Here is a 14,148-nt window from a genome sequence, read left to right as displayed (position 1 = left end):
TCAACTAAACCATGTCTGATCATCACATGAGATGGAGTAGTTTTCAATGGTGAACATTACTATGTTGATCATATCTACGATATGATTCACACTCGACCTTTAGGTCTCCGTGTTCTGAGGCCATATCTGCATATGCTAGGCTCGTCAAGTTTAACCCGAGTATTCTGCGTGTGCAAAACTGGCTTGCACTTGTTGTATGTGAATGTAGAGCTTATCACACCAGATCATCACGTGGTGTCTCGGCACGACGAACTGTAGCAACGGTGCATACTCAGGGAGAACACTTATACCTTGGAATTTAGTGAGAGATCATCTTATAATGCTACCGCCGTACTAAGCAAAATAAGATGCATAAAGGATAAACATCACATGCAATCAATATAAGTGATATGATATGGCCATCATCATCTTGTGCCTTTGATCTCCATCTCCAAAGCACCGTCATGATCACCATCGTCACCGGCTTGACACCTTAACCTCCATCATAGCATCATTGGCGTCTCGCCAACTATTGCTTCCACGACTATCGCTACCGCTTAGTGATAAAGTAAAGCAATTACATGGCGATTGCAATTCATACAATAAAGCGACAATCATATGGCTCCTGCCAGTTGCCGATAACTGTGTTACTAAACATGATCATATCATACAACAATTTATATAATCACGTCTTGACCATATCACATCACAACATGCCCTGCAAAAACAAGTTAAATGTCCTCTACTTTGTTGTTGCAAGTTTTACGTGGCTGCTACGGGCTTAGCAAGAACCGTTCTTACCTATGCATCAAAAACCACAACGTGGTATAGTGATTGCTTTTTGATCTTCAGAAAGAACCCTGTTCATTGAATCCGATTCAACTAAAGTTGGAGAAACAGACACCCACTAGCCACCTGTGTGCGAAGCACGTCGGTAGAACAGTCTTGCGTAAGCGTACGCGTAATGTCGGTCTGAGCCGCTTCATCCAACAATACCGCTGAATCAAGAATCAACTAGTGACGACAAGCAATATGTATATACCTACGCCCACAACTCCTTTGTGTTCTACTCGTTCTTCTAACATCTACGCATAAACCTGGCTCTAATACCAGTGTTGGGGAACGCAGTAATTTCAAAATTTTCCTACGCACACGCAAGATCCATCTAGGTGATGCATAGCAATGAGCAGGGAGAGTGTGTCCATGTACCCTTGTAGACCGAAAGCGGAAGCGTTTGATAACGTGGTTGATGTAGTCGAACGTCTTCACGATCCAACCGATCCAAGTACCAAACGCACGGCACCTCCGCGATCTGCACATGTTCAGCTCGGTGACATCCCTCGTACTCTTGATCCAGCTGAGGCCGAGGGAGAGTTTTGTCAGCACGATGGCGTGATGATGGTGATGATGAAGTTACCGACGCAGGGCTTGGCCTAAGCACTACAATGGTATGACCGAGGTGGAAATCTGTGGAGAGGGGCACCGCACACGGCTAAGACAACTGTCAACTTGTGTGTCTATGGGGTGCCCCCCCCCGTATATAAAGAAGTGGAGGAGGGGAGGGCCGGTCCTCTCTATGGCGCGCCCCAAGGGGGATTCCTACTCATAGTTGGAGTAGGTTTCCCCCCTTTCCCTAGTTGGAGTAGGATAAGAAGGAAGAGGGAGAAGGAGAGAAGGAAAGGGGGCCGACCCCCTTCCCAAATCAGATTGGGCCTGGGGGGCGCGCCCCCATGTAACATCCCAAATTTTCAATTTGGAATGTTATACATTAGATCATCAATGCATATCATATTTTATTTTTTGCTTTTTGGTTGATCCTAGAAATTCTACGCAACTCAATGACCCACGGAGAGAGTTGGGAATTTCATTATTTTCATATTTGAGTTCTCTCAAATTTTGAGAATAGGATCATTTGGTTTTATTTATTTTATCATCAATTATTTCTATTACAAAAATATGAGAGAGGGAATAAAATGATTTTCCCAAAATAAAGAAATATTGAGGATTTAATAAAAAAATCAAATCAGATTTTATTTCGGAATTTTTCGGTGTTTTATTTGAATTTAGGAAAAAAGTGCATTTTTCAAAATTGCATTTAGGGCCCAAATAAATGTTCACCTTGTGTAGCTTGATTATAGAAGCCCGTGAAAATTTATTTCGGAATTTTTGGAGTCCGTTTAGTATTTCTTTTTATTTTTCTTCCGAGCGTAATAATTAAAAAAAGAACCGACTTCGGGCCGTACCCGAGCGGGACACCGCCCGGGGGCAGCCTTTAAATAGCATCGCCCCGAGCCGCCCCAGCCCATCAGCCCCGCCTCGATCCGCGCGCACCGTCGGAGCCGCCGCCGCCGACGATCCCGCCGCCCAAGGTTCGTCGCGCCTTGTTTTCCGTGCCGAAAAAAAATTCGGCGTTCGTCGTTTTTCTTTTTTCTCGAATTAAATCCGCGATTTTTCTGATTGCGATTCCTGATCCGATTTTCGTTTTAGTTTAACTTTTCGCTCGTTGATCGGAATTAGGCGATTCAAGCGCCTAGGGATTCGTCCCGAAACCCTCTATCCGTTTAATCAACTTAAACAAGATTTTGCTACTGTAAAATTTGCCCTAGATCCAGATTAGTAGAACGAAGTTGTTTTCTTTCGCAGTTTGATTTGCGTTGCTTCGTTTGATTTGATTCTTTTTGCCAACCGGAGTTCTTAAGTTGAACCTTCTGGTTAGATCTCTTATTTGAGTTTTACCTGTGCATTAGATGAGTACTTATTGTATGCTTGTTTGTTTGTCTGCGATAGAATACCCGGAGTGCGCCGCCTGTTACTTCGAATCGTTAGGTTTCGCGGATCATCAGCAAGGCAAGTAACACTTTGATCATACCTTTTCTACTACCCGGTTTTATTGCATTAGATCAATCCTCACACATTGCATGATTAGGATCTAATTAAATTGTGGGATGGGAAGTAGATGAGGTAGTACCTATTACCTGTTTATTATCAAACCTTTGGGAGTTACTTCTATGTTTGCTTATTATGCCATGCTATGCTAGTAGACGTGGATTGGGTGAGTGAAATCCATGACAGATGTGAGATTGTGAATTAATGGTTTATCTAAGGTGGCAACTTAAACACACATCTGGGTGGATTGAGGCACCTGGGTATTCCAGGACTTACCTGTTTTCTTTTGGACCGCCACCCAGGCTCAAAGGGATCATGAGACTATTCATACTAGAAACTTCCGTGTGCGGCCACAAGCTATTATGGGCTCTAGCATAGTTGACTAAGTTGTGCGAACTCTTACAGTGGTAGACTAGCAGATGTAGGGGGTGTAGGTGGTACGGTCTACCCGATCGTAAGGTGCTAGCGCTTCTGAAAGACTATGTCTTGGTCATCCGTCTTCTCAAACACCATGTAGTGCGAGAAACCAAACGGAGGCGATCGAGTCTTGTGGGGAAAAATGCGCAAACCTCTGCAGAGTGTAATAAACTAATCATGGTTAGCCGTGTCCCCGGTTATGGACATCTTGAGTATCTAGTACTTGGATTTTCATGTGAATCTCAACATGTTACTCTATAATTAATTTTGTTGGGTTATGTTTAATGATGATGCTTAATTGGGATTGAGAATGCTGTCAACCATTCTCAATGTTTAACAACCACCATGATAGTAATTAAATCTATTCCTTTGAAGTAGGGAAATATTGGCTTTACGCAAAACAGTAACCATAGAGCTTTCCACCAGCCAAATATGCATATAGTATAGCTCTTTCATTCCATTACTCTCTATGTGTTACCTTGCCAGCATATTCCATGTGCTGACCCGTTTTCGGGCTGCAAAGTTAATGTTGCAGACTTTTCAGACGACGATTAAGGAGTTTTTAGGTCACCGTTCTATACTCGGTGATGCCGTTGGAGTTGATGGACTCACTTATCTTCCAAGCCTTCCGTTGTTATCGTTATTAGATGGCCTTAAGCCATATTTATTGTAATAAGTTCTCTTTTGAGACACTCGATGTAATAAGTGTGTGATTGCTACTCTGCTATAAATCCTCCGAGTACTATGTGGTGTCAGCATTACTGATCTAGGGATGACACCGGAGCACAGAGATCAGACTGTATGAGGTCTGGTCGCTACACCCCACCTTGGCCTCCTCCCCCTCTCTCCCACTATGGCCCATTAAGGCCCATTGACTCCTCGGGGGGTTCCGGTAACCCCCCGGTACTCCGGTAATTGCCAGAACTTATCTGAAACCATTCCGGTGTCTAAACATAGCCTTCCAATATATAAATCTTTATGTCTCGACCATTTCGAGACTCCTCGTCATGTACGTGATCACATCCGGGACTCCGAAATACCTTCGGTACATCAAAACACATAAACTCATAATACTGATCGTCATCCAACGTTAAGCATGCGGACCCTACGGGTTCGAGAACTATGTAGACATGACTGAGACTCACTTCCGGTCAATAACCTATAGCGGAACCTAGATGCCCATATTGGTTCCCACATATTCTACTAAGATCTTTATCGGTCAAACCGCATAACAACATACGTTGTTCCCTTCGTCATCGGTATGTTACTTTCCCGAGATTCGATCGTCGGTATCTCAATACTTAGTTCAACCTCGATACCGGCAAGTCTCTTTACTCGTTCCGTAATGCATCATCCTGCAACTAACTCATTAGTCACATTTCTTGCCATGGGACGCATCGGAGAAGTCTACCGCAAGGATCTCAAGGATACTATCTACCAGATTTGTGGGCGCTGAGATGAACACTGGGAGATGATCAGCACCAGGAAGGATAGATCAATCGCAGCTTTTATCCAGGAGCTAAACCAGCACATTCGACGACAGGAGAACTAGATGTGCGCCGACATGATAGACCTAAAGAAGGCAAAGACTAGAATCAAGGAACTGGAGGAAGAACTCAAGGCTATACGTGAAGATTATGAAGAGGAAATTGAAGTATTGGTGGAGAAGAATGATGACCTGATCAAGAAGATTGGAATATTTATGGGAGACCCTACGCCAGTAGATGAAGACGAAGAACCCCAGGAAATTAGCCCGGAAGACTACATCATCATCGACGGCACCGACTCGGAAGTAGGTAGTAGTGATGATGACTATGTTGATGAAGCTGGAGCAGATATTATGGAGTCAACGACCGTAGAATATTTCTAGTAGACCACCTCATCAGTAGTAGTAGTCCACCATGTAAATATAGTAGTCCGAGCACTTTTGCGATAGATAGATCAATTGTATGCCTTTGTTTGATTGATTGAAGTGAATTGTTTGTTTTGCCTCATGTGCATATGGGTAGTGTTTTCTCTTTAGACCCCCTCTATTCTTATATCTCATCTTTTCTAAACCCTCAGATGCCTCCTAGACGTGACCCCGGATTTACCTTCCCACCGGAGCTCACCAAGTTGATCCAGCAACAGAACACATTGATGCAGTTGCTAGTCCAGAATCAGAATCAGGGGAACAACCACAACAATCCACCACCACCACCACCACCTGTTGACCACTTAGCCCGTTTTCTTAGGCTGAATCCGCCGGTGTTTTCTAGTAGCACCGAGCCGATAGTAGCAGATGATTGGCTCCGCAAGACAGCTAGGGAGTTAACCACAGCAGGATGCATAGATGCGGAGAAGGTGAAGTTTGCCGCACATCAGCTAGAAGGACCAGCAGCATCATGGTGGGAGAATTTCACAGCCACTTTCCCAGTTGACACTGTCACATGGGACCAGTTTCAGCAGGCTTTTCGTACTGCCCATGTTTTAGCATGAGCTATGGCCATGAAGAAGCGTGAGTTTCGCAACTTGCGCCAAGGAGGAAGGACAGTTGGCCAATATGTGGAGGAATTTAGTAAGCTAGCACGTTATGCCCCAGATGACGTTGCTACGGATGCAGCTAAGTAGGAGAAGTTTCTAGAAGGACTGAATGATGAGTTGAGCATGCAGTTGATGGTAGCAACCTTCAACAACTACCAGGAGTTGGTAGATTGTGCTCTTATGATTGAAGGCAAGCAGCAGCAGATTGAGAATCGCAAGAGGAAGTATGGACAAGGAAAATACAATTCAGGAGCTCAGCAGAAGCCATGTTTTACCCCTAGACCGGGAGGACATTTTCAGCATACCCATGGAGGAGGTAGCTCACACAATCACAATGGCACCAAGAATGGTAATGGCAATGGAGGAAGCAACAGCCAGAATCGCACCAACCCATCAACCCCAGCCAAGAAGGACTTAAGCCAAGTCACTTGTTTTAAGTGTTTGAAGACAGGACATTATGCAAATGAATGTCCTGAATTGCAAAATGGAAATAACAATGGAAGTTCTGGGAAGAAGCCGAACCCTTTTAACAGGGGACAGGTGAACCACGTTAGCGTGGAGGAGGTTGAAGCTCAGCCCGATGTAGTAATAGGTAAGTTTTTGGTTAAGTCATTTACTGCACTTGTTCTTTTTGATACTGGCGCATCACATTCATACATCTCAAGGGGATTTGTGGATAAGTATAACCTACCAACCCAAGCCCTTAGGTCACCCATGTTAGTAACCTTGCCCGGAGCAGAGTATGTGGCTAGTCTATGGTGTGATCGGTTACCATTAAGGATTGGTAACTATATTTTTCCCTCAGACCTAATAGTATTGGAATCTCAAGGATTGGATGTGATATTAGGCATGGATTGGTTATCAAAGTATGAAGGGAATATAGAATGTGCTAGTAAGTCAATTTTGCTTACCACCCCAGAAGGGAGAAGGATCAAGTATGTATCCCGGCATGTGCCAAAGAGAACTCAAGTAAATTGCTTAACAGGAGCTGTGTAGGAGGAAGTACCAGTGGTAAGGGATTTCCCTGATGTATTTCCAGAGGAGTTGCCAGGCATGCCACCGGATAGAGATATTGAGTTTTTGATTGAGCTATTGCCAGGCACAGGTCCAATATCAAAGAGACCATATAGGATGCCAGCAAAGGATTTGGTGGAAATTAAGAAGCAGATTAAGGAGTTACTAGATAAGGGATATATTCGCCCAAGTTCTTCGCCTTGGGGATCGCCAGTACTTCTAGTGGAGAAGAAGGATGGATCGTTAAGGATGGTTGTTGATTATCGAGGATTGAATGAAGTAACGATCAAGAACAAGTACCCGCTACCAATGATCAATGATCTGTTTGATCGATTGCAAGGAGCTAAGGTATTTTCCAAGATCGATCTGTGATCAGGTTACCACCAGTTGAAGATTCGAGAACAGGATATTCCTAAGACAGCTTTTACTACCAGGTATGGGCTATATGATTACACCGTTATGTCATTTGGTCTGACTAACGCACCTGCCTATTTTATGAACATGATGAACAAAGTGTTTTTGGGTAAGTTCGGCGTAGTGTTCATTGATGATATCCTGGTTTATTCGAAGAATGAAGAGGAGCATAAGGAGCATTTGCGTTTGGTACTTGGAAAGCTCAGAGAACATCAATTATATGCCAAGTTCAGCAAATGTGAGTTTTGGTTGAAGGAAGTAGGATTCCTCGGACATGTTATATCTGGAGAAGGTATAGCAGTAGATCTCGCTAAAGTTGAAACTGTGACCAAGTGGGAAGCCCCAACAACAGTTGGAGAGATCCGGAGTTTTCTTGGACTCGTAGGATACTACCGGAGATTTATTGAGAATTTCTCAAAGATTGCAAAGCCTATGACTGAGTTGTTGAAGAAAGATACTAAGTTCATATGGACAGAGGAATGTGAGGCTAGTTTCCAGGAATTGAAGAAACGTTTGGTTACCTCACCAGTGTTGATTTTGCTAGACCAGACCAAGGATTATGAGGTGTATTGTGACGCTTCACGTCGAGGACTTGGAGCATTGCTTATGCAGGAAGGGAGAGTTGTTTCATATGCCTCAAGACAACTGAAGCCTCATGAGTTGAATTATGCTACGCATGATTTGGAGTTAGCAGCAGTAGTGCATGTATTGAAGACATGGAGACATTTTCTCATTGGAAACCATTGTGAGGTGTACACGGATCATAAGAGTTTGAAGTACATTTTCACACAGAAGGAGTTAAATCTCAGACAAAGGAGATGGTTGGAGCTTATCAAGGATTATGATATGAAATTGCATTATCACCCCGGAAAGGCTAATGTAGTAGCTGACGCATTAAGCCATAAGAGCCATGTCAATACATTAATGACGGGAGGAATACCAAGGGAGTTAGCCGAAAATCTTCATGAACTATGTTTGGAAATAGTTCCGAGAGGTTATGTAGCAGCAATGGAGATTCAGTCAACCTTGATGGATAAAATTAGGGAAGCTCAGAAAGCTGACAAAGAGATTGCCGCTATAAAGGAGAAACTTAGCAAAGGAAAAGCTAAGTGATTTCGTGAGGATGAGCACGACACCCTATGGTTTGAAGACCGCGTTTATGTGCCCAATGACCCGGAGATCAGGAAGTTGATTTTGCAAGAGGCACACGACTCACCGTATTCAATTCACCCAGGAAATACCAAGATGTATCTGGATTTGAGGGATATTTTCTGGTGGACCGGAATGAAGAAGGATATTGCGGAGTATGTAGCAGTTTGTGATGTATGTCAGAGAGTAAAGGCAGAGCATCAGAAGCCAGCAGGATTGTTACAACCATTGCCGATACCCGAATGGAAGTGGGATAAGCTAGGCATGGATTTTATCACGGGATTGCCCAGGACTCATTCAGGCTATGACTTGATTTGGGTTGTAGTCGATCGATTGACGAAAGTAGCTCATTTCATCCCAGTAAAGACCACATACACCAGTGTTAAGTTGGCAAAGATATATATGACCAGGATCGTATGTCTGCATGGAGTTCCAAGGAGTATTTTATCAGATAGAGGAACCCAGTTTACCTCAAAGTTCTGGAAGCAGTTGCACGAAACTTTGGGAACCAGGCTAGAATTCAGTACAGCTTTTCATCCACAGACAGATGGACAGACCGAGAGAGTCAATCAGATTTTGGAGGATATGCTGAGAGCTTGTGCGCTAGATTACGGATCTAGTTGGGACGATAATTTTCCATATGCAGAGTTCTCTTACAACAACAGCTACCAAACCAGTTTGAAGATGGCCCCTTTCAAAGCTTTGTACGGAAGGAGGTGCAGGACACCGTTGTCATGGGACGAAGTTGGAGACCGCCAGTTGTTTGGACCTGACTTGATTAAGGAGTCTGAATAGAAGGTGAAATTGATTCGCGATAGGCTCAAGGTAGCCCAGTCCAGACAGAAGAGTTATGCGGATTCTAAACGCAAGGAGACAGTTTACAAAGTCAAAGATAGAGCTTATCTTCGAGTATCTCCACTTCGGGGAACAAAGCGTTTTGAAGTTAAAGGGAAGTTAGCACCACGATTTGTAGGACCATATCGAGTTTTGGAGTGTATGGGAGAAGTGGCCTACAAGTTGGAATTGCCCGAAGGATTGTCAGGAGTACATGATGTGTTCCATGTTTCTCAGTTAAAAAATGTCACGCGGAGATGGCTGACATACCGTTGAGAGACACAGTGCCTTTGGAAACTATTCAGTTGGATAACGATTTGACCTACGAGGAGAAACCAGTTAAGATTCTTGAGTTTGCCAGCCGAGTTACTCGCAGCAAGGTTATCAAGTTTTGCAAAGTTCAGTGGAGCAACCACACGGAGGATGAAGCCACCTGGGAGCGAGAGGAAGATTTGCTCAAAGACCACCCTCACCTATTTTCTGGCCAACCCGAATCTCGAGGGCGAGATTCATCTTAAGGGGGGTAGGTTTGTAACATCCCAAATTTTCAATTTGGAATGTTATACATTAGATCATCAATGCATATCATATTTTATTTTTTGCTTTTTGGTTGATCCTAGAAATTCTACGCAACTCAATGACCCACGGAGAGAGCTGGGGATTTCGTTATTTTCATATTTGAGTTCTCTCAAATTTTGAGAATAGGATCATTTGATTTTATTTATTTTATCATCAATTATTTCTATTACAAAAATATGAGAGAGGGAATAAAATGATTTTCGCAAAATAAAGAAATATTGAGGATTTAATAAAAAAATCAAATAAGATTTTATTTCGGAGTTTTTCGGTGTTTTATTTGAATTTAGGAAAAAAGTGTGTTTTTCAAAATTGCATTTAGGGCCCAAATAAATGTTCACCTTGTACGGCTTGATTTTAAAAGCCCGTGAAAATTTATTTCGGAATTTTTGGAGTCCGTTTAGTATTTCTTTTTATTTTTCTTCCGAGCGAAATAATCAAAAAAATGAACCGACTTCGGGCCGTACCCGAGCGGGACACCGCCCGGGGGCAGCCTTTAAATAGCGCCGCCCCGAGCCGCCTCAGCCCATCAGCCCCGCCTCGATCCACGCGCGCCGCCGGAGCCGCCGGAGCCGACGATCCCGCCGCCCGAGGTTCGTCGCGCCTTGTTTTCCGTACCGAAAAAAAGAGAAAAAAAATTCGGTGTTCGTCATTTTTCTTTTTTCTTGGATTAAATCCGCAATTTTTCTGATCATGATTCCTGATCCGATTTTTGTTTTAGTTTAACTTTTCGCTCGTTTATTGGAATCAGGCGATTCAAGCGCCTAGGGATTCATCGTGAAACCCTCTATCCGTTTAATCAACTTAAACAAGATTTTGCTACTGTAAAATTTGCCCTAGATCCAGATTAGTAGAACGAAGTTGTTTTCTTTCGCAGTTTGATTTGCGTTGCTTCGTTCGATTTGATTCTTTTTGCCAACCGGAGTTCTTAAGTTGAACCTTCTGGTTAGATCTCTTATTTGAGTTTTACCTGTGCATTAGATGAGTACTTATTGTATGCTTGTTTGTTTGTCTGCGATAGAATACCCGGAGTGCGCCGCCTGTTACCTCGAATCGTTCGGTTTCGCGGATCATCAGCAAGGCAAGTAACACTTTGATCATACCTTTTCTACTACCCAGTTTTATTGCTTTAGATCAATCCTCACACGTTGCATGATTAGGATCTAATTAAATTGTGGGATGGGAAGTAGATGAGGTAGTACCTATTACCTGTTTATTATCAAACCTTTGGGATTTACTTCTATGTTTGCTTATTATGCCATGCTATGCTAGTAGACGTGGATTGGGTGAGTGAAATCCATGACAGATGTGAGATTGTTAATTAATGGTTTATCTAAGGTGGCAACTTAAACACACATCTGGGTGGATTGAGTCACCTGGGTATTCCAGGACTTGCATGTTTTCTTTTGGACCGCCACCCAGGCTCAAAGGGATCATGAGACTATTCATACTAGAAACTTCCGTGTGCAGCCACAAGCTATTAAGGGCTCTAGCGTAGTTGACTAAGTTGTGCGAACTCTTACAGTGGTAGACTAGCAGATGTAGGGGATGTAGGTGGTATGGTCTACCCGATCGTAAGGTGCTAGCGCTTCTGAAAGACTATGTCTCGGTCATCCGTCTTCTCAAACACCATGTAGTGCGAGAAACCAAATGGAGGCGATCGAGTGTTGTGGGGAAAAGTGTGCAAACCTCTGCAGAGTGTAATAAACTAATCGTGGTTAGCCGTGTCCCCGGTTATGGACATCTTGAGTATCTAGTACTTGGATTTTCATGTGAATCTCAACATGTTACTCTAAAATTAATTTTGTTGGGTTATGTTTAATGATGATGCTTAATTGGGATTGAGAATGATGTCAACCATTCTCAATGTTTAACAACCACGATGATAGTAATTAAATCTATTCCTTTGAAGTAGGGAAAAATTGACTTTACGCAAAACAGTAACCATAGAGCTTTCCACCAGCCAAATATGCATATAGTATAGCTGTTTCATTCCATTACTCTCTATGTGTTACCTTGCCAGCATATTCCATGTGCTAACCCGTTTTCGGGCTGCAACGTTAATGTTGCAGACTTTTCAAACGACGATTAAGGAGTTTTTTGGTCATGGTTCTATACTTAGTGATGCCGTTGGAGTTGATGGACTCACTTATCTTCCAAGCCTTCTGCTGTTATCATTATTAGATGGCCTTAAGCCATATTTATTGTAATAAGTTCTCTTTTGAGACACTCGATGTAATAAGTGTGTGATTGCTACTCTGCTATAAATCCTCCGAGTACTGTGTGGTGTCAGCATTACTGATCCAGGGATGACACTGGAGCATAGAGATCAGACTGTTTGAGGTCTGCTCGCTACACCCCACCTTGGCCTCCTCCTCCTCTCTCCCACTATGGCCCATTAAGGCCCATTGACTCCCCCGGGGGTTCTGGTAACCCCCCGATACTCCGGTAATTGCCAGAACTTATCTAAAACCATTTCGGTGTCCAAACATAGCCTTCCAATATATAAATCTTTATGTCTCGACCATTTCGAGACTCCTCGTCATGTACGTGATCACATCCGGGACTCCGAAATACCTTCGGTACATCAAAACACATAAACTCATAATACCGATCGTCATCCAACGTTAAGCATGCGGACCCTACGGGTTCGAGAACTATGTAGACATGACCGAGACTCACTTCCGGTCAATAACCTATAGCGGAACCTAGATGCCCATATTGGTTCCCACATATTCTACTAAGATCTTTATCGGTCAAACCGCATAACAACATACGTTGTTCCCTTCATCGTCGGTATGTTACTTTCCCGAGATTCGATCGTCGGTATCTCAATACTTAGTTCAATCTCGATACCGGAAAGTCTCTTTACTCGTTCCGTAATGCATCATCCCGCAACTAACTCATTAGTCAGATTTCTTGCCAGGCTTATTGAGATGTGCATTACCGAGAGGGCCCAGAGATACCTGTTCGACAATCAGAGCGACAATTCCTAATTTCGATCTATGCCAACTCAATAAACACCATCAGAGACACCTGTAGAGCATATTTATAATCACCCAGTTATGTTGTGAAATTTGATAGCACACTAAGTGTTCCTCCGGTATTCGAGAGTTGCATAATCTCGTAGTCATAGGAACAGGTATAAGTTATGAAGAAAGCAATAGCAATAAATTAAACGATCATAGTGTTAAGCTAACGGATGGGTTAAGTCAGTCACATCATTCTCTAATGATGTGATCCCGTTCATCAAATGACAACTCAAGTCTATGGTTAGGGAACTTAACCATCTTTGATTAACGAACTAGTCAAGTAGAGTCATACTAGTGACACTCTGTTTGTCTATGTATTCACACATGTACTAAGTTTCCGGTTAATACAATTCTAGCATGAATAATAAACATTTATCATGATATATGGAAATATAAATAACAACTTTATTATTGCCTCTAGGGCATATTTCCTTCAGTTACATGCATGATTTGATATCTTTGTATTTCTATTCGAACTATCGGTTTGGTTTGGCCAACTAGATTGGTTTTTCTTGCAATGGGAGAGGAGCTTAGCTTTGGGTTCAATCTTGCGGTGTCCTCACCCATTGACAAAGTAGGGGTAGTGAGGCACGTATTGTATTGTTGCCATCGAGGATAAAAAGATGGGGTTTAGATCATATTGCTTGAGTTCGTTCCTCTACATCATGTCATCTTAATTAAAGCATTGCTCTGTTCTTTATGAACTTAGTACTCTAGATGCAGGCAGGAGTCGGTTGATGTGTGGAGTAATAGTAGTAGATGCAGGCAGGAGTCGGTTTACTTGACACAGACATGATGCATATATTACATAATCATTGCCTTGGATATCATCATAACTTTGCGCTTTTCTATCAATTGCTCGACATTAATTTGTTCACTCACCGTATTATTTGCCTTCAAGAGAGAAGCCTCTAGTGAGACCTATGCCCCATGGGTCTATTTTCCATCATATTAGTTTCCGATCTACTATTTTGTAATCTTTCATTTTCAGATCTATAAACCAACCCCCCCCCCCCCCCCCCCCCAAATTTATCTTTTATTTATCTATCTCTATCAGATCTCACTTTCGCAAGTGACCGTGAAGGGATTGACAACCCCTTTATCACGTTGGCTACAAGTGTTTGATTTTTTGTGCAGGTATTGGTGATTTGCATGTTCTTCTCCTACTGGGTTGATACCTTGGTTCTTAACTGAGGGAAATACTTATCTCTACTTTGCTGCATCACCCTTTGCTCTTCAATGGGAAAACCAACACAAGCTCAAGAAGTAGCAGGAAGAATTTCTGGCGCCGTTGCCAGGGAGATCTTCGCCAAGTCAAGACATA

Source organism: Triticum urartu, chromosome 5 (genome assembly GCF_003073215.2).
Source record: "Triticum urartu cultivar G1812 chromosome 5, Tu2.1, whole genome shotgun sequence".
NCBI classification, from domain to species: Eukaryota; Viridiplantae; Streptophyta; class Magnoliopsida; order Poales; family Poaceae; genus Triticum; species Triticum urartu.
Note: the sequence above shows the minus strand (reverse complement) of the source record.